Consider the following 21,798-nt stretch of genomic DNA (forward strand, 5'->3'; position numbering starts at 1 on the left):
AGGTTAGCAGGTTAGCTCGTTATTTCACGGTGTACGCGTTAATCATTGCCTGTTCGCACGATCCGTACGAGGGATTTTTCGTGGCACGGAAATTGAGTCGATTAGCCGGTTGAAAAGTTCGTTTCCAGGCGTGCGGAGGAACGTTTGTATCGCGAGCAAGGGCTGAATCTCGGTTACGTTGCTCGTCTAATAATTCAACCAACGCGCCTTCACGGTCCGTTTGCTCGATATTGTCTCATCGTAATGACGACTCGTTGACCGCGATATGTTTCCGGAAAATCGCACGCGAAACGATCGCGATCGACGAACATTTTGACCGATCATGGATCGCGGTGAAGGTTTTATCCCCCTTTATTTCCTGTGTCTATAATTCAAGTAAATACCCAAGCATCCTCTTATCCATGCAAGGGTTAACCCGTCAACCTAATTTTCTACAATGTTTCAAGCTTACCGAGAAAATAAATGAAAAATCCGCGAATCGAAGAAAATTGTGGTATCAAAAGCGGTAAAACAGCGGCGCTCGTACGTTTCTTTCGCTACATCCCTCTTTTTTTCATGTAGCTACGCTCGTTTCGTATTCCCGTGCGACCATCGGCCACGACGCCACCGTACATTCTAAGAGACTGACTCATCCGCGTGCAGTGCCTCTTCTTCATCGACACAGGACGCTCTACGTCTGGTCACGTCCCGTGGCACGGAGAGCTGCATTACGCACCCTTCGTACACGCTTCTATGCGCTGCGCTCTTAACCAGGTGCCTGTGATGTATTATCTCTGGCGCGCAATGAGACCTGCTAACGCGGAACACGTCCGCTCTCGCATTACAATGAAGAAATGACGACGGCAATAAGCAACGGAAAGGGACGTTGGCGAGAGGAAATCCTCGATAATTCTATTCGCGATCCTTCGAATCCTACCTGACACTCGAGATCATGACTCAAACAGTCGGGGTATTTTTAAATATTTTTAAATATTTTTAAATATTTTTAAAGCGTCCATTTTTAATCCATAAACAGCGGAGCCTGGTTCAATCGAGTCCCAAATTTACAAAACATATGAGTCGTTTAATGCAAAACTGGTGTAAGTCAATTTTTTGCCTATTTAATTTAACACCGCATCTCGAATGCTTGAGCATCATTCTCCTTTTGGCAAAAGTGATGTAAGCATATTTTCATATGTTCAAAGATAGTATCAAGCTAAAATTAAATGAACAATTTTTTAACGAAAGAGTTTGAATTTTTCAAGAAACAGTGCAGAATTTAAAAAATTAAAATTGGGGCTGTCTCCTTGGTCCGCCGTCCAAGGGTTAATGCTAAAATTCCCAAGTTTCATCCCTAATACTGATCAAATGCCATCGGTAGCATAATTTCTGACATTCTTCGGGAAATTGAAAGTCTTCTCGGTTTCACCCGAGTGGACGGATCATCCATCACCGAGGATGATGTCTTTCGAGATCAGTGGACCGGGAGATCGCGACGAGATGCGATTACAGCTGATTCGTTGGTCGGATCCGGGCGCGTGTGTGGAACGGCCGATAAACGAGCGGTGTGGTTCGCGGCCAATGGCATAAATCTCGGTTCGCGAGGCACGTATGTGCGTGAGGTACGAGCCACGCACTGGGCGTGTCGCACGCAACGCCTGGCACGTGGATAGCTGGATACGCATCGACGGCTTCTCTCGTGCTTGCATGAATCGTGTGCACTCGACTGAGTATGTGCAGTGCACCGCGTTGTTTCGCGCGTTTACACGCGATTCCAGATATGCACCGCCTTGTCTCGCTTTCCGGCGAGAAATTTCAGAAAAACGCGGACAAAACGGTGAATTTCATTAACACATTCGCTACCAGAGTCTGAGAAAAAAAATTTTGCACCACAGCCCAGGATATATTTTTTGTTAGACATGGTTCCTTTTAGGACTGAAAAATGTAATTATTTCTAGACCAAAGACATCTTACATCTATTTTATTATATTTAGCCCAACCATACTGTTTATTTGCAAAGTTGCAACACCCCAAATTTGTGGGAACAAGAATCGGTCCTTCTTGAGTACCAAACAATGAGCCTCGATGAATAGTCTAAGAGAAATTATTATGATTTCTAACTCTTTCGTTGTGATTTATATTGCAGAGAATTATTTTTGTCGAAAGAATTCGCTAATTTTGAAATAATTTTCTTTTGCACTAATTTTCGTATGAATCAGCAAGGTGACGGACAGGAAGACAGGAAAATGAGTAAAGAAAAAAAAGGTAAGATTTGCTGGTTCGAGTTAGCAGGAGTCGGCCCTCCTGAGCGGCGTCCTGGTACGGAGGCTTGCCGGATACGCGTTCCCTGCATCTGTAACGAGGGATGCACTTCTCCGACGCGGTGCGGCGCGTCGGTGGCAGCGTCGTTGCGCACGATGAATAAAAGCTCGACTCGTCGTGTATCGGCGGTCTGGCGCGCTCTCGCGCGTCCGCTACTTATCCAGCCCGGGGCATTGAAATGCAATCCCTCGCGCGGATGATTTATACCTCGCCAATGCCCGCCCGCGGGGCAGGATGTCGCACGTCTCTTCTTTATGTCTCTATCGTTCGCCTTCGAAAATATCCCGCAGCGGCGAAGCGCGTTACGCTTGACACGTACGTACCAGCACGATCGGCGCCACCGTTCCGCCCGCGGATCGAATCCGAACGATCGAGTGCAATCGATGGATGCTAACGAAAGATTCGAAGTTTCTTCGCTCGCATCGAAGCATATCTCCTTCCTTTTTATTTCACAATTCGTCTCGATGATTATGGGATGCCATTTTAGATGGACGTGTTGTGAAAAAAAAAAGAGTTGGATAAAATAGATAATTTTGGTCGTGTGCGAGCAATCGGTCACATGTAACAGTTATTGCTTCTAGTGATGGAATAACAATAATGTTTTGGTACAAGTAAGCTGGGGCAATGTTCTTTAATTAATTGTAAGTGCGATGATATTTTGACTGTTAATTAATGAGACTTTGAGTAATTATCGAAACTCGACTGCCTGCAAGAGATAAGATACGTGTCGAAATCACCGAAGAAAGAATAAATAGAAGATTTAAATTCTAATCCCGTTTGTTAGGTGCTCGATTAATCTACACGGTCTGTTGACCAATTTCCTGTTCCTAAATTTAATATTCTCCGTGGCTGTTGCTTGTAGGTCAGTTAGTCGAATACTTTAATTCTTAACCATCGATCACTTATTGCATACTCAAGACACATAAAAATAAAAGTGCTCTAATTCTTAACGTATGTGTATTATGGAACACCATCCATGAGGTTGGACGAATTAAACAAACCAATCACGAAATGTCAGATTTTTACAGGCGTAACCTCGCCTTTCGAACGAATCAGCGGCGAACTATTTCGCGCGGGGTTCGTTCAGAAATTCGGCACGCGGTCGTACGAAACGGCGATAAACAACGCCATTGCCACGAACGCGATCCGAATATCGATTCCAAGTTCACGAAACGGAGTAACGAACCGAGGGGACTCGTGACTAAAGTCTCGGGAGAAAGTCGAGCGAGGTGTAACTAGTCGTAACGAACTATTCCTTTGTTTTCGATTAAAATTCGAACGTCATAATTACGTGGGAAGCCCGGCCACAGTATCGGGAAAACGCGAGGCGTCGACAAGTATCCGCCGCGATTACGGACTCGATCGAACGAGAGAACGTACCCTGGCGATTCGTTACGCGAGCGGGTCGCGTTCGCTCTACATCCGAACGCATTAGAAACGGTCGAGCGTGTAATAAGCGGAGACCGAAAAATTAGCATCTGCCGGCCGGGAGACAATGCCTGATTTGAATAACAATGTTCGCTACCGTGTGGGCTTCTAACTCTTAACTATGGGTTCTAGACGCGATGCGAGTCTGCATATCGCGGCTCGCATACTCTCTTACCGCTCCGCGGATGACAATGCGTCTACCTCCACACAATTTCCTCCCGCGGTCGTGTTGCTCCCGCGACTCCATTAACGAAAAATAAAAAGAATAAATAAAAGATATTCAACTTTTCGAAGCCGTGTTCGATCTTTTCTCGTGTTTTATAGTCCCGGTTTCGAAACAACTGCTTACGAAACAGAAACAGATCTCTTAATATATTCTTGACGGGGTTGATACTGGTAGATAATACTGCAATGTTCGCCGTTTGTCTGCGATGTTTCTTGTAACCGTGATCAAGAATCAACCGAGTTATTTCAGTTTTGTGTCTTGGACGGGTTTAATGATATGAATCTCGAACCACGCCCTTCCTCAATTAAAATTTCAAAAACATAAGAAATCGTTGAACGCAAAGTCAATTTTATCAGGTTACTGCATATCAAATGGCAGATTTCGAAATGTACACTAATACGATTTGATGAAGCAAAACGGTAGATACGTATAATCCAATGTTTAAACTTACTATTATACAAATTCATTAACCCTTTGACTGTTATCGGACGCGCATCTGCGTCCATATATTATTTCTTGTATATATTAATCATAATTAAATAAAAGTTATCAACGCATATTACTAATTACACACCATATGTTATCACATTATAATGATATGACAAAACAGTGAAAAAGGAAAACAAATGAAAAAATAAACTGAGAAATGAAATCGAATAATCTTGATTCTTATTTCGTACATACAGAACGTTCAAGCCTAGAATCTTCAGCAGTCAAAGGGTTAAAAAAAATCATAAATTACTTCCTGTAAAAACATGCTTAATGGCAACGCACGTATCTGTACTGTGTCCTTCGCGATAGAACGCACGCGAGACGCAGTTAAAACGCTCGCCACCCAACAACCCTAGATCAAAGCTAGATCGTTCATCGAACAGCTTCCGCAATTACCAATTAATACGAGCGTACGTGTATTGTAAAAAATATCACGGACTTACCTGAGTGCCAAGAAGCGGTAGCTAAGCCGTGCTGCCAGTTAAGCGTAACATAAGTATGAGCCGTTGCGAGCTGTATACGAGGTCCTCATATCGATGCGCAGATGTCTGACCCTGAAGTGTCTTCACCCTCGGTCGACTCCTGCTGCCACGGTTCGTTCGTTGGCTGTGTGTTGTCACATCACGAGCCTCGTTACACCATCAAACTGACCGCCGGTCACTTCAGGTCCGTGTGTGCCCCTGTGACGGTGAGACGAATATAGTTTGTGCGTGACCAGGGCGGTAAATGTCATCTGCTGATGCACGATCGTGACACGCACAACTGACACACACACACACGCGCGCGTGTGTTTGTACAACGCGTACAAATAAAACGAAATTCCAATCGCGAACACCTACCGTATGATAACCGATTTAACGAACGTGACGATGCTCGCGATCCGACGTCCGAATACACACTGAGCACGATAAGGCATGTACCGTGTTTCGAAAAACACCTTCACGATATTCGGAAACTGTTTACATGGATCCTCGGTATGCGCGACTGCTGCTCGACTTTATAAACACAGATGGGACGAAGTCTGGTTGAAAGTTAGAAATCTAATGTATAAGTTCCCTTAATATGTTTGAAATTAATAATTTTTGCTATTGATTTGAAAATAACGTTTCCGTTTTGCTTTAACCCTCGAACGACGGACCATGGAGAAAGCCTTATTTACATATAACTTTAGGTTAATATACGTTTTGTAAGTTTGGGTCACGATTGACCCAGACTCCGTCGTTCAAAACGCTCCCAAAATGGCGGACCATAGAGAGAGCCCTAATTTTAATTTAATTTTGTATTTCATTTTCTAAACTTTACAATGTTCTTTTGAAAATTATTCTTCCAATATATGAAACCCTTTCGTTTAGAAATTATACAGTGTTCAGTTTAGAATTTCATGGTAAGTGTTCAAATACTTTCGCGAGTCACTGTATATTGCATACGTTTTGTAAGTTTGAGTCAATCTTGACCCAGGCTCTGTTGTTTAAAAGTTAAATAATATTGAAATTTATCTTTATCGTAACTAAGAAAGTTCGAAAGATAAGGATCTCTTTAATAAGATCGCATGTTTGAACGGAATTATACAACGTAAAAGTTCGGTTTTACGGGGTCGTAAATAGCCGCCGGTGTGCACGGTAGCTCGTTACAGTTTATGACGAAGCTCGCGGGACAGTTATGGTTAACGCCAACGATGTCATGTCGAATAACGCGTGGGTGCGAGCGGCCATTGTTCCAAGGTGTCGCCTTCGTAATTTCTCACGACCGGAAAGGAGCAGACTCTTCCCGATGCCGTCGTTCGGACGCGTATCGCTCGCATTTTCGAGCGGAACGACGCTCAAATAAAACGCGTTTCCAGACGTTGTTTGCGAAGGATAAAATTTTAGCGAATCGCCAGGGTGCTGCGGAACGTCGATGCGAACATAACCAATAAACTCTGATTAGTGTCCGAGCGTGTGTATTTAGAATGAACGTGGAGGAAACAGAAGCCGATACTGCCGAGCGGATTTACAGTTCGAGCCGACAAACGTTGCTCTAACGCTGCTAAAAAGAGCAATTCCTTCGGTCGGCTTCTTAGATCGCTGGAAAACGCGTCCTAAGCACACCGTCCGACAATGGACGATGATCACCTTTCCTGCTGGCCGAGTAAGCGTAGCATTTAGGCCGAAACAGGTGCCCGCTCGGCCGGGACCATAAAATCAGAACGTTCCAACAGGTAGGAACGGATAAGATAGAAGCTTAGGGCACTTTCGTGTTTACCCGACGAACGAATCACTTTAAGCTTTCATTTTACGGTTTTATTGCGATCTTACGATGAAAAAGGTCGCCGCGATATCCAGGGAAGAAGCGTTTTTTTCTCGTTCCTATACACTTTCCGTCACGTTCGACCCCGATCCTACGTCTACCCTTTCTACCAGCTTCTTTTTCGTTCCAATCTCTCTCTACTCTCATGATCGAACATTATCGTTAATCGACACGATGAATTTACATTGCCGATTCGGCGGCTGGCATTTCATTCCTCCTCCGTGGACGAGGATGCTTAAATTTCTCGTCACTCTCGATCGGATAAGTTCTTTTACCCCTTCGATGCATCCGCGCCACGAAGGTCGCGTCGTGTTTCGAGAAGCTGCCGGATCGAACTCGTTCACCAGAGTGTATCAGCTTACTTAGTCGTAGATCGTGCCCGCCAGGCCTTGTTGCCAACATTTATTTTCTTCTTATTGGCTATGTACTGTCGATTTCTGGACTACCTAATCGTAAATCACGGTGCTCGGCCTGTGTGTACCTGCACTCTTCGCTGTACAAGCTGTAACACGACGATCGGCGTATAACAGCCGCCACGTATACGGTGCACGGGGATAAGGACGATTCGATAAGAACGATTAACGCGACGACGATATTAATAAATATCCTAGGCGCAGATTGCTCGCTATCGCAGTTTAACACCTAATTTTCTGTACCCTCGAACTTTATAGGAAAAGAGGGTTATCGTTGACTTACTACCGATTTGTTTTACACCTCTCGATCATGTATTGATTAATTGCAGAAGTAAATTACTCATTTTGCAAAGTTATTTCAACACATTAAAGGATGATAAAAAATATCAATTAAGTACATAGTGCTAATTCTGCAGGAGTAGCGCGCGTTTTCGCCTCGCTCTGGCGGGCACCGAGAGAGCGGCAGGTCTCGATCTCGATGGAAAACGGTTTCAAGGTTCCGCGCGAGCTTTCCGCGCGCCAAGTAACGAGGGCGCGAAGCGCGTCTCCGCCGCTTCGACTAGGTCAAAACGCTTGCACAAGAGGCAACATCCTCGCGGACGATGTGCACACACGGTACGGGGCGACACGCCGCGACTCGACGAAAGGAAAAGTATATGTATCCCGCGATGAGAATGAAAGCGGAGGTTATCGAAAGGAAAGAGTGAGAGAAAATAATATGTATCGCGAGATTCGACTTTGTTGGCAAGGACCCACGCCCGCATTGTGTTTCCTGTCCAACTTGTCGTTCTCGCCCGTTTCATTGTGCTTCTTCCTCCTCTGTTCAGCCCCTTGCCGCTCGAGCAAACGGGCACCGGATTAGGTGGGCAGACGCGTATGACTCACGGTGCCCGTGCTGAAGCAAGTGAGATTTTCTTGCACACGGAGAGTCGACGCCCTAACCCACATAAATCCGTGCCATTAGCTGGCCAGGAAAGGCCTTTTCTCGCACCTATCCGCACGCGAGAAGGCACCGCAGTCTCCGGCGAGCAGAGTGCACCGAGGCGAGGTGGGAGTTCGATCGACCCTTTGTTCGCCCGCGACGCTTGGAATCTCGACTGGCGTAATCGGGATTCTTTTATTAAGTCATTCAGCGCCGATGATGCACGATTGCGGAGGAGGCGTGCTATTATACTTGTAATCGAGGGCGTTGCGCTTCGAGTTCAAAGCAGATGCGTAAGCGTGACGAAAGCGGACACGTAAAGGATTTTGGTGTGTCAGTGAAATGCTTCTGGTCCATTTTCCGTCAACTTACTATCCACTGAACTACACTTAACTTTCTTGTATATAACTATCCGCTTCTCACCTGCTTACAATTTCTCTAGCGCGTAAAAGTTGAGGCCATCGGTGTTGATAAATATATATAGCATTTTAATCAAACTTATCAGAGTAAAACAAATTTTTCCTTCAATATGTATTGCTCAAGACAGGACATATTTAGTCGCGTTCTTTTCATTCACGAAGAAAGAACCCTTCATGGAGAACGAACCCCCTTCTGTTATGAAAAAAGAATCAAGGAGCGTGGGTGTGTGTACCAAGCGGTCATTCTCCCTCAGTCAACGCGCCAGACAATGCTCCTCTTTTGTCAAGTGCAAAGCTTGAACGATGTTTTTCCATTTGGAATAAGAGATATTTGCTTGTCTAATTGATAATTTCTCCCACCGTACCGCTATGACACAATTAATTGATTAATTTAAATAGCTCAAATAGTAGAAATCGTTATTATTCGAAAATCGGGATCGCTTCACTGTCGAAGAGAAGACGCGATGAATGAATTTTTCAACGAACCATCATTAGCGTCAACGGAGAAACGGCTGGATCATCGGGAAGGATCGAAGGGAAATCACAAGGCGATCGAAGCGGGTCTGGATCACGGAGTAAAAGGGACCACGTGGAACAATGGGCAGCACTGTCAAAGAGTTGGTCTCGCTGTGCCGCGGCTCGAAGGAGATCCGATAAGATAGGTGCAACTCGTCTCTTTCTCTGTCTCGCGGGGCAACCATTCATCGGCGCCGTGGTCGTGGGTACCTCTTTACCCTTTTCACAGTGCGCCGTATTAGAGCCATTGTGTTATCTGTCATGGCCGAGATATCCGAAGGGCCAACATACACCGGCGACGGCTTTTGGTGCCTCGGCAAAGGAACTAGTCGTGTCAGAGGCGTGAAAAGCCCTCGCGTGGGTGGCACGAGGCAGCTCGATACATCCGGCTGTTCCCTTTACACCCTCCCGAAAACCGACCTCGCCTTCCTTTTCTCCTTCATTACGTCAGAGAAATTTTATCATTTTCAATAATTTTGTTCATTTGTAATTTGCATCACTTCAAAATAGATGAAAATATTATTTTCGAATATAATAAATATAATTCCACGATAGAGTATTCGATGATGGTTAAAAATGGCATCAAGCTTCGGGCATTCACCCGACGCGTCAACAGTCGCCAGTCGAGTCGGTCTGAAGCCTGGATACAGAGGTAACGAGCCTGTCACACGGTCGACGACAGAAAGACACGGCGTTACCTATCGCGCCTACTGTCAATCCGTCAGCGACTCGGCGCGCTGTAATTTTCACACCGACAACGATCGCGAGCACGACGATCGAGCGAGCGTAATTCTCGGAACAAAAGGCAATCGACGGTGAAAAGTCGAATAGTTTTCCCCCGTGTCGACCCAGTGAGAGAATTGATTTCAAGCTCACAGCCACGGTGCACACACGCAGCCGTGACAACGGTGAGCAGGACAACGCGACACAGGGAGGAGCCACCTACCTACCTACGTGCTCACCTATCTATCCGTGCGTCCATCTATCTATCTACCTACCTACCTACCACCTACCCACCTATCCGTTCGTCTATCGCGCGTGTTACTTTCGCACACCGAATTGTAAAAGGCCGTGTAACACTTGCAACGAAAACGAACCGACATCGCCTGTCTGCTTGCCTGCCTGCTTGTCGAGCAACAATAGCAACTCGAGCTCTGACGTTTCTCATGACGATTAATCCGCGTACAATGCACGATTGCGCCAGGACAATTAGCGACAACGCTTTTGCCAGGTACGAGGTACAAGCGGACGAAAAAGACGAGGGCTCACGCACGAGCACGCACAATCGAGGCTTCGTTACGCGCGTGCCTACCGTGCTTCGCGTATGTGGAGCATGGGATCACCATTGTCTATTGTTTGACTGCTTTATTGCCGACGGGTCATGGTCGCGAGCTGACACTTCGCCGATCCAAATCACCGCTGCCACGCTGTTTGTCCCGTTTATCAAGATAGAAAGGATTACGCGTTGGTTCGTTCCGTGACCGGTCTTCGGAGCCGGCGCGGCGCGACGGTGTTTCGTATCTCGGTTAAATGCACTCGTCCTGCACCGGCGAAGAGGATTCCACTTTCCTCTCGCGCGATGATTTATGCAATCCGCTTTTCGGCCTGTCACGCAAATGTCGAGTGCTAAAGAACCGGCAACTCGACCGTTCTCCCGGCTAAGGATACGTGCTTTCATTCTCACCGCGAAACGCGTCGATCGTTTTCCATGAAAATCACGAAGAGATACGAGGAAGATTACGAAAGGGCTTGATTTTTCGAGGGCACTCGCCCTTTTGTTGGCAGACGTTGCTGGAATGAAAGGAGGATAAGAGAGCGAACTCAACGGGACAGCGGGGCAAAAAGAAAGAGTTGAAATGGAAGGGCAAAGGGTTCTCGATCGGCGCTCTGCTCATTCGAGGGCGAAGGCGTCGGAACGGTCGCCCGCAGTGCCGCTGACTATTTATCATAAGATCGATCGGTATCTCGAAACGATACCGGTCCGATCGGCGCCGTATCGATTCTTCTAAGGGCTTCAATTAACGTTATTAAAGCACCATTAATCTCCGGCTCGACACGACGGCATGCTCGGCATCCCGTGTCCCGATCCCCTGGCCCCTCTCTTGCCCCCCCTCGTTCGTTCACAGGTCCAGCGAGAGGAAACGAATATCCGCTGGCGTTCCTTCGGTCCCTTCATCTTCGATCACGGCTGGCACGTGCGAAACACGCCGGCTCATAACTCGCCCGTCCGCGCCAGAAATTACGACGTGTCGAGAAACGCTCGAAAAACTTAATCGAAAGATTTCAGATTGCAATCTTCTCGGTGGATGATGTACCCCTTTTAAGAGGTACGTAAGAAAAGCAATAGATAGAAATGCGTGTGTCGCATGAATTTCAATGGAAGAAATGCTCTATCCAAACCCACAAATCCTTCTTGGATAGCGAAGTATCAGTTAAAAAGGGTTAAGTTAGATTAACTTAGGATCTTCTGTTGTAATCTTCTTATATTCATAATGACGAACCCCAGGGTAAGTCGAAAGGTGTACCACGAAGAGTTATCTTCGATTTACTGGTTAAACAGCTTTCCAATCCCACAAATCTACTCGTAATGGCTTGAAACAGAGGAATAATCGCAATTATCGGTCGAGATAGAATCCTCGGGACAGAGCTCCGAGCCACGGTCGTGGGTGGATAGTTTAAGCAGGATTTTCAACGATCCGACAGCTAACTCGTTATCGACACCTATCGGAGTAGACGAGCGAGGAACGAAATATCGTTTCAACAGGGACGCGGATCGATGTAGATGTGGCTCAGCTAGCTGATGTAGTATGTAAAGTCCTGGTAAGCGTATATGCTCGCTCGGTCCACGCTAATGAAGTAGACCAGACACCGGGGCAAGAAGCAGGCCCGGCGCTGCACTACCGGGGCGTGGCCGCATACATGAATACGAAAAAGCTGGCCTCCGAACGAGTGCGCGAGTCGTTCCAGGTCCGTGAAAAACGTCCAGGCCCACTCGTTCGCCACCTTCGAATGGCGGCCAGAAGAAAAGCTTGCCTCGTACGCGTCGTTGCGATGAAAAACACAGAACAGGCCTCTAACGAGCCCAAAACGCCCGACGAACGCGTGGAAGTGTGTTCGAGGCGGATCGCCGCGTTTTTACGAGGACGATCAATGCGCTCTTCGTATCGTGTGAGGTCGGTGATATTTAATTGACGAGCTCCTCGAGTCTGTGTATTATTAATCATGAAAATAATCTAATGATTTTGTTAATTAACTTAACGAATCACTGTCAGTTAAATACGTTGAGAGTTTCTCGGTTAGAACAGAGAATGTTGTTTAAAAGAACCCCGTGAAACAATGGTCGTTGATGGCAAACGTCGAATTAAGTACACGGCCAATCGACGCGTTCCTTATCGCGAGGAAAAGCTGGTAATCGACGAATTAGGATCTCCTGTGCGCAACGTATCGCAACAGCACAATCAGGCCTCGTGTTTTACGAGCGTTTCCGTTGAAGAATACTGGAAGGAGGCGACTCGTTGGTATTCGTCAGTCAATTTATCTTCGCGACCCCCTTTCGTTGCGTTACGAAAATCCGCATTATCCGTATTGTTAGGAGTACATCGTCACGACAGGTCGCACGAGTGTACCCGTGTGCACCAGCCGCGAAGTTCCGTTTTCCAACGGCCGGTCGCGGCACGTAAAAGAAACCGCTAGCTTGTGCAGCGAAGGATGCATCTGGCGCGAGGTCCCGGCTCGTCCTTGTCCATTCCGTCGCCGGAAACGCAGCCTCTTTATACCCCTACCCCTGCCGTCTCTGCCGCCAGGCTTCCGGTAACCGCGGCGGGCAACACGCGCGATTGGTCCAGCTAAGAGGAACACGCGCGCAGTGCCGTGACTCTAACCGTATCTAGCACGATAACCACATGTTTCTACACCCTCTTTTCAAGCATTAAGGACAAATCTTAATTACATTTCATTAGATCTAACCCCTTGTAGAGAAAATTCTGAAATACCTGCAATACGACCCAAATTGCTTATGTCTAATTGAAATTAAGAATCTAGGATGGCTACGTTAGGACCTACGATGAAAATGTAATAAAATATTTTAGTACCTTAGATTACAAAAATATTTTATTCAGTTAACAGTTTACTGAAAATATTAAAAGTTCAACAGCGTCTAGATTGATTGAATCCGTATATAAACGATAGCTGGAGGCTAGATTTCGAAATTCATTTACGATGGTGCACGTTGGTAGTTAATTACATAGGAGATCCTCGAAGCGACGACGTGTTCGTGTCGTTAAAGGATCTGAATAGAAGTTTTGCAGGGAACGACGCAATTCACAAGCGATGTGGAAGGAGGACAGAGGCGACCAAAAGGATGTCCAAACGGAATCAGGATCAGCATGGGCACGGACCGTGCACCAGGCAGCCTCGTCGACATCCTGCCTTTGCCAGGATTGCGACACTCTTCGTGGCTCATGCACGGAGAACACACCGTGCCCCGGCAGCGGAAGAAGATCTTGCGCAATCGGCCGCCCATTGTCTCAGGATCCTCCGCCTCGGGGTCGGCTTCGACGTCGTCTTCGTCGTTGCACGTAGATACACGTAATAATACCGTGGATTCGTTTGAAACTGGGCCCCGGACTAGAGATGATCTTGATGATCGACGTCTCAATATGATACCCGTAATAAGGTGATTATTATGTTTTTGTAATCATTGGTCGATTAAATATTGCAGAATTATCTCTCGTATGTCTTAAGATTTGCTTATGGCATTTCGTTAATGGCTTTAGACACGTTTAAAATTCAAAGACGACGAACTAATGAAAGGGAAATCGTTAATGACCGTGTGCACGGTTGATCGATCGACGAGGGAGTGGATCATCGAATTTATTCGCGGTTACGCGACACCCTGAAAGCGTAACAACGCTGGCATTAACCTGGTGAATAGAACGTGAACGAGAGTGTTTCGTACGAAAAGGCGATATCGCAAGGGGTCCGCGTACGGTAATCCTCGTGAAGGCGCGCGAAACGATTGCCACACTCTTTTCCTCCGCGCGCAACGGTTACATCCGCACGTGGTGGATACGGATGTGGGACGGCCACTAGGAAAGCAAACGTACGCAACAGATTTATGAATCATCGAGGAGCCTAGTGATACACATGAAGCGGTACAAGAGATCCCCGGCCGCATCTCCGTCGCGCCACGCCGCGCCGCGTCGGGTAATTCCGGCTGACCGAAAACTCGTTCTTTGTGCCGCGCCAGTTCACCGCGTGGGAGGATTACGTAAAAGGCCGCTCAAGGAAACAGCCGCAGGTAAATAGGTGCAAACGTTCGCCGGTTACACGCTTCGAACGATCGAACACTCGCTAACGAACTTCTAACGAATTCTGAAACTTTCCAACCGGATAATCGACGATGTTCTTGCGCAGCGAACGTGAACTATGTTAAATACAAATTGCAAGGATTTTTGAAAAGAACAGGAAAATTTTTATTCTAGAATGGGAAATCGATTTAAATAAATTTTGTAGATACCCATCGTCGAATGATTCGAAAGTCAAAGTGTTTCATTTACCAAATGTTTTTCTAACAACACTTTCTCCTCTTGTAACAGCAATTGGACTGACATCCCGACGTTCGCCGAGTTCTTTTGCCCCGCGGATCGGTCGGCTAATTGCACGCATACGGTCCACCGAGCTCGTTACACGAGACAAACCACCAGGCTAATTAGACCAATTTGCGACATTTCCTAACGACGTCTTCGCGGTGGTCTCCGGCTCTGTTGGAAGCTGAACGACTCCGCGTAGTATCCCGGTAATTGAGATGTGCCCCATGCGGCGGCGAATTATTTGAATGCAACGGACCGAATGACCGTCCGCCTTGAACTTCCTAATAGAGGTCTTAAATAACAAACGACCGAGGTTGCTTCGTTTCCAGACGACGATAAAACGATACGAAACGTTCGAAATCGGTTTTTCAGAGGGCGATTTTTACCCTTTCAAACGGAGACACCGTGAAATTGGATCTTTACGATCTTTACCTATCGAACAGATCCTCTTAATCTGTCCAATAATTCTCGCTTCTACTGTTGGATCGCGTGCGAGCGTAGGCAAAACCGTCGCGGGTAGCGTGTAATTCGCGAATCGACCATAAAACGTGTCGTTCGGTTTAAAATCAATTACTCACCGGTCGGCTGTAACGTTACAACTCGCTCACGCCTAACGATCCACGATATTTTCGCAGACCACACGCACACACACGCGAACGCACGCTGTTTTGTAAGTGTCCAAGAGCCGGACGATCGCGTAAAGTATCAATCTAGCGTAGGGACTTGACCCCTCGCGCGTACCAGCATTTATATTAACCCCCTTGGCACCGAGATCGCGCTCGCAGGCCAACGACGATTCTATTTATGCGTGCAACCAAAGGACCCGGGGTTAATGCGATCGTATTACTCACGGGATATGCTTGCCTACCTAAGTCGATTAGCGCTGGAAAGCTCCGGGACGAGTTTTGCGGTTCGAAAGCGCCGCGACGCGGAGCCGAACAGCCAATCCTCGAGGAGGGTGGCCGTGAAACACGAAAGGGACAAAGCGAAGACGAAACTAGTTTCTCTGGTCGTCTTAGAATGGCGTTTTTTGAGAAAAATTTATAAACAATTTCAACTTTATAATATGTTGATTATAAGTAATAGAGTTTGTCTCTGTTTCTGTTTAACTAAAAACAATTTTATATGCGCTGAGTTTTTAAAAATGAATCAACTTATCTTCGTTTTTTGATTTAGAAGAAAAATAAAATAATTTGTACACACTGTACTTCGGTCTGCGAATACGTGTACCCTTTTAACCGGTCATCTAGCAACGCCAGGATTCCGTCGCACTTGTCCCGCGATTACGAGAAATCCTCTCGCGACAAAAACGATCGCTCGTGTTGTCGTAGACTCGCGGTTACTCGGTGATTTTTCCACTTTCTATCCCGTGTTGGGCGCCATTACGCCACCATTCGCAACGAGCTAGCACGATTTGTTCACGGACGCAAATGCGACGTACACCGGCTAATAGATTTTCTCTAATTGATTGATGAACAACCGCGATTTTCCACGGAATAAATTGCTAACTAATTACAACGTTTCGCGCCGCATAATCGAATACCGTCATTAATACGCGTCCACGTTGGAAACGCGTTAACGTAAAACGCTCGCTCCGGGCCGAACGTGCCCGGAATCATTGTGTTGGTGGTGATTCGTCGCGTACGTCACGGATCATCGTCGAATGCTATGCAAAGCCTGTTTTGCATAAATTGACCTGAATCGGATTTAAAGGCGAGCCGTGCCGCGATCCCCCCCTGTTTCGCCGTTGCGTGCCTCCTCACCGCAGCCGAAATATAGTTATAAATATTTCTCTGTCAAAATAAAGAACACTTGGTACACCGCAAATCCCACCCCACGGACGCATTAATTTTCTACGAGGACAGCGGGTGAATTTTTTGCCACGGTGTAACCGTTCGCTGAGAAGATAAACGATTTACTTTCCGACTTCGTATTTATACCAGGACTAATTCATACGGTATAATTTAGTTTATGGATGTTCGTGCAAGTGCATATTCTTTATAAAAAATTGATAATTAAGACCTGGATTGAAATTTGTAGTCTCTTCTTTTTATTTTGTGTAATTTGTACGCTTTGATAAAACAGCTTTGTTCGTGTTGTGAATCAGGTCTAATTTAGAGCAGCTGTGTTTCTTTTTTATTTTCAATAGCAGACTCTAATCTGTCAGCGTTCTCAAAAGTAAGCTAATTGTCCTCTTAATACAATCGCATTTCTCTCAGTCTCGTGGTGTTAATATAATCAGATCCAGGCTAGAATATCACAGCTTCAAAAGGAAGAGAGATACAATGCCATGAAAAAAAAAAAAAAAAGAAAAAAGCGTTCAAACGTCAGAGCGTTCAGATAATAATGCATTTGGATAATGAGAACTCGAGTGACAAAAGTGGCATTGTATAGCGAACGATTCAACGCGTGGCTTTGACCAAAGTAGCTTGAAGCATTCTATTCTATGCGACGAAATGTCAGGGTACACGATGACAGTACTCATTCAACGAAAAAGATAAGAAAAAAAAAAAAATAGTCTGAAAGCAGACCATCAAGTGTGAGAACCAATTGCAAAAACGAATGACGAATAATTCCCCTTTAACTACTACAACCTTCGTGTCCATTGTATTTTTAAAACTGAGACAAATCTGAGCGCACATTCAATTACACGTTATTCATCTTTCCGGCTCTCCGACAGAGATACTTTCATCGTCCATTAATTTTTTCTTTAACAGGCAGTATTAACTACATGTTGTGACGCAACAACTGAATATCCTGCTGGTTGAACTAAGTTTATCCGAGGTAGAAGAACTTGGTTGCTCTTAACGTGGCTGTTTCTACTCTGCCAGTCGAAGCTAATCATCTGAATTTCTTTGAATATTTCAAAATATTCCACGATTATTCAGCGAAGCGAATATCAGTTTCTATTTCCCCTTCGATGCAACCAACCTCCTGAATACACCTCGACGTTAACAAATTCCAGCCGAAGGTCTAAGCAAACTGAACCCTTCTAATCCTGACTAACGTCCCACTGGTCGTATACTCTTGAACCGTCTCTAAGGTTAAGGTTTTCGAGCTCGACCTTTCTCGCGTTATCCCCGCGAAGAGGGGAGGTTTCAACGTCTTTATCGGCCCCCATCTACGGCCTGGTGCACGCCGCATAATGGTGGCCATAAAGTTTCATCGTGCGACTACTATGTCGTTTAAATGTATATCGAACGCCGCGTCCTGGTACGACGCATGGCGTGGCAAGCCGAATCGCGTGCACCAACCACGATTTATTTTATCGTTCAGCCGTTTTATATGCCTCCTCGTACGGCATTTGCATACCGCCGCCCCTGACTTACGTGTGCACGAAATTCGTTTTATTGCCCGCCCATGTACTGACGGACGCCAACACGTAGTCGTACGTTTAGCTGCTTTTGAATTAACCCTTTGACTGCGAAATACGTATATGTTCATTAGCGGGCATAATAAACGATCGTCACCGTTGGAAATTTATCCTTCTGTAATTAGCGGATAATTTTCGCAAACCTACAGCGATGCCTGTAATAATAGTAACAGGATGTTGAAATAGTGGAATAAACTAGGACATACGTCTCTGAAATCGTAACCGCATGTATTAAAAGTCCTGCACAATATCAATATCTTTCAAAATATTGTCGTGTCAACCGATTTTGCAACTGTGTTAAGCAATCCCCTACTTTTTCCTCCGTTGGAAAATAAATTGCAATGGAAAATCACGTTTAAAAGGCAGGCTGGGTGAACGACCATCTTGCCCAAGTACCACCGAGCAGAAAGCTATCTGGTTTCCCTACATTGTAGCAGGTTTAACAACGGATTCAGGCATCTTCCAATTAGGCCAGCCGAAAACAGGCTGCAACTATGTTGTTTGCATTTCTGTGGATAACTTAAAGAAAGGGATACTGAAATCGGTTGTTCGCGTTGCCTTTTGCTCGCGCGTTGTTTTTGACTATGTTTTGCATCAGCATGCGTTCGTTTCACGGTTGCAACGATTGTTACGTTGCAACATTCGCACGGTAACCGAGAGAGACTCCTTTGTGAAGACACCAGGGTACTTTATGACGACACAATGGCTCATTCTGACGACCGGATTTCGGACTTCTTCTGAATGGACCCTAGCCGAGGCCAACGAGCAACATTAAGGTAATAACGTGCATGGGTGTCAACGTATTAGGAGCGATTTCCGTTACATTGTTGGTCGTCTTTTTTTTTCTTTTTTCTTCTCCTTTCGTTCGCTAAGATGCCCTCTCGTGTCTTCGTTGCAAAAATTATACCGCGTGATGATACAGGAGAAAAAAATCGACATTCATTTCCGGCGACATTGTCGCAGACATACGTGACGTGTAAAGAGAATATGGAACAATCCACGAATTAATAAGATGCAAAAATGAAATGGATAAGGACGGTGATCATGCGGACATAGAACGAATACATAGTGGAACTTGGGATAAATATTTCATGGTACATGACTGTTAAATCTTTCAAAATAAAAGAAATTACTTCTCAATATTCAGTTAAGTAGAAAAATGATATCTTACGTTTGCATCGACTGATAAACACGCTTATTCACATAATCAGCGTGGTAGGTCGTAAGAAACGTGGCAAGAGTGTAACAATAAAACGTTATCCGTGTGTTCATCTAATGCCACGATATTACCTTACAATTATCTTAATAAACAATTAAGATTACCGATTGTTGCATTTCCCATGCGGCAATTACCGGCGATGCTACGTAACCGTGCAAACAATGAACGACATAAACGAATACACGTAACGAATATAGACCACGGAACGTAAGGCAAGCCATCTAATGACCGAGTACACGATCAAGCAGCGATTTTACGTGTCACGTTGACGACGAAAAGACGAGCAGAAGTAGGTGACCGTCACGGCCGAAAGTATTCTGTGAAACGACAGGACGGTATGAAAAGTCACGGATTTACTGGGACGTCCTAGCAAAGAACGCCCACGCTGATTAAAGAAGACCGTGTACGCGTAGCCGCGCACGGATGCTACGTAATAGATAATTGCATTACGCAACCTTGATCCAGTTGTCTGGGAAAACAATTGTTCAATGTTTTCTAATCGTCAGCCAACCGGATAATTTCCTGTCCCGACGAATGTCAGAGTAGAGGATGTTCCGACCACGATTAAATAATAAAAGAGAATTGATTTAGAAATTTTACTAAGGCGACCTCGTACCATTTCGAATTATTATTACAAATAATTTGTATTTTAGATGCAATACAAAAAGCATGATATTTAGGTCAGAACAGTTTCGAAATGGATCCAATACTTTTGAATAATAAATTCAGTTTATTTCGAAACTATTTCGCGTATATCTTATCTAACCATGAGTTGTCTCTACATTCTCAAGGTTCCACTCCCATTTCCGTGGTTTTATTTCATCGTGGCGGTTTAGTAAGCGGTTCGGTCGAATTCCACCAGTCATGGGATCCCCTTCGGCTAACAACGATTTCGAAAATTCGAAATACGTTAGGAGAAATATTTATGGTCACCGTGGAATCTACTCGTCCCTCGTGCTCTCGAATCCTTGAATTCGAAATACACGTAATACATTAGCGGTCGGATAAGAGGAACGGTGATAAATGTTGCGCTATGTCGTCTACACCATGGCGGAGGATGTTTTAATAATTTAGAGACCCGTCACGGACATCGGCGTTGCAATAACGATTACGTAACACCGTCGCGTCGTTCCAGTCTGTATTTATTGACGGAGAAGCTATGGCAGAACGGTCATTACCGGTTGGAAACTTGTGCAAGATATATAAGTGCGATATTTTGTCGATACTTTAGTCCTACGAGGATTTCCAAGCTCTCGAACAGCTGCGAAACGTTCGCGGCTCGTGCTTTCATCGATCGCTAACAGCTTCGGCAGATTGTAAATCGTTGGTTCGCGTTAAAAGTCGGAGAAACGGCCCAATGCTTGAGCTATCTCATACGATCTAACGAATTAGCGTTCGTAGGTGGTGATATATCGGAATAAACGCTGTTGCTTTTCACCGTTTGCTTCATTTATCGCATACAAACGCACCGAGTGCACTTATTGCATTTTCATCGCTCCTATTGTCCAGTCAAGAACTTTTTATGAAAAATGCATAAGAATCTAAGCTGTACGCTTGAATTTTCAAATATGTATTCTAGGAAACAGCGTTGACCATTTGCGATTTTCTAATATTACAGGCTAGCAATGCGTTTTAATAAACGACCGGTTGCAGCCGCGGTAACGATCCTTTCGTCCAAACGGAGTCGAAAAAATCGAAACGTCAGAAAGTGAATACGGAATAGGAGGAGGTCCACGGTTGGCAAGAGGAATCTTCCAGTTCGTGAGAGAGATTCTGAACAGGCGAAGAAGAAGACGAAGAAGGTGGAGCATGAAGAAGAAGAGGAACAAGAAGTGCACGGTCGCGGTAGCAATCGACAAACCCGTCATTAAAAATCAGTTAACCTCGCAATTACCGTGCGAGTCCGAGCCTATTAAGTGCGCGTAATCGGAAGGGACTTTTTTGGAATAATCGTTTGCAGCGAGTCCGCGCGGAGAAACGAGCTCGTAGGACTTGCAATCAGATCTGCGACTATTAAGGAGCGCTTTGTTTCGCGTTAAAGCGAATGGGAATAATGGGGACGATGCTACGGATTCTTTAAGGGAACGACACTTAAGAAATACGTGCTATACCTTCCCCGTTCAATGGGAAATGCTCTGTTAAAGACTGTCGGGACGAATATCGTAAACCTGATGCGAATACCTTCGAAGGTATTCAAAAACGAAGAAAACTAATTAACGTTATATTTATTCGAATTGGAAGAAAATATTGAGACGATGAATATAAATTAATTAACACTGGAATGGATAATTAATTTTATGAGATTCGTGTAAAGCGATAGATTCTTAACTTCTTCATAATGTAATTGTTTGACACAGGAATTTAATGAAGGTTAATTAATCTTGAATGTGTAAAATTCTGATACCAATCTACTAATGATTTACTGCGGAAACTCCGTCAAGATTAAGATAAAAATTTATTCTACGCTTTGGTAAACTAAGTTTCAATAAATTGTTTGCTTTTTTCGACTGACGCGTTATATCGAATTTCGAGCACTATATAAACATAAAGGAAAAGCCTGTATAATACAATGCGAGGGACCTGTAAGAGTAGTTACGATACGAATCACCGGC

General features: G+C 45.2%; 1 long non-coding RNA gene across 1 annotated transcript in view; it reads right to left on the reverse strand.

Annotated features, from left to right (window-relative positions):
- The window catches only part of LOC117606897 (uncharacterized), a 70,458-nt gene that overhangs the window by 22,016 nt on the left and 26,644 nt on the right, over nt 1–21,798 (reverse strand). Inside the window, exon 4 of the long non-coding RNA XR_013062356.1 lies at nt 4,891–5,127. This is a non-coding gene — a long non-coding RNA (uncharacterized LOC117606897). The remainder of the gene's footprint in view (nt 1–4,890; nt 5,128–21,798) is intronic.

The sequence above is a fragment of the Osmia lignaria genome, chromosome 2, assembly GCF_051020975.1.
Source record: "Osmia lignaria lignaria isolate PbOS001 chromosome 2, iyOsmLign1, whole genome shotgun sequence".
Classification (NCBI taxonomy): Eukaryota; Metazoa; Arthropoda; class Insecta; order Hymenoptera; family Megachilidae; genus Osmia; species Osmia lignaria.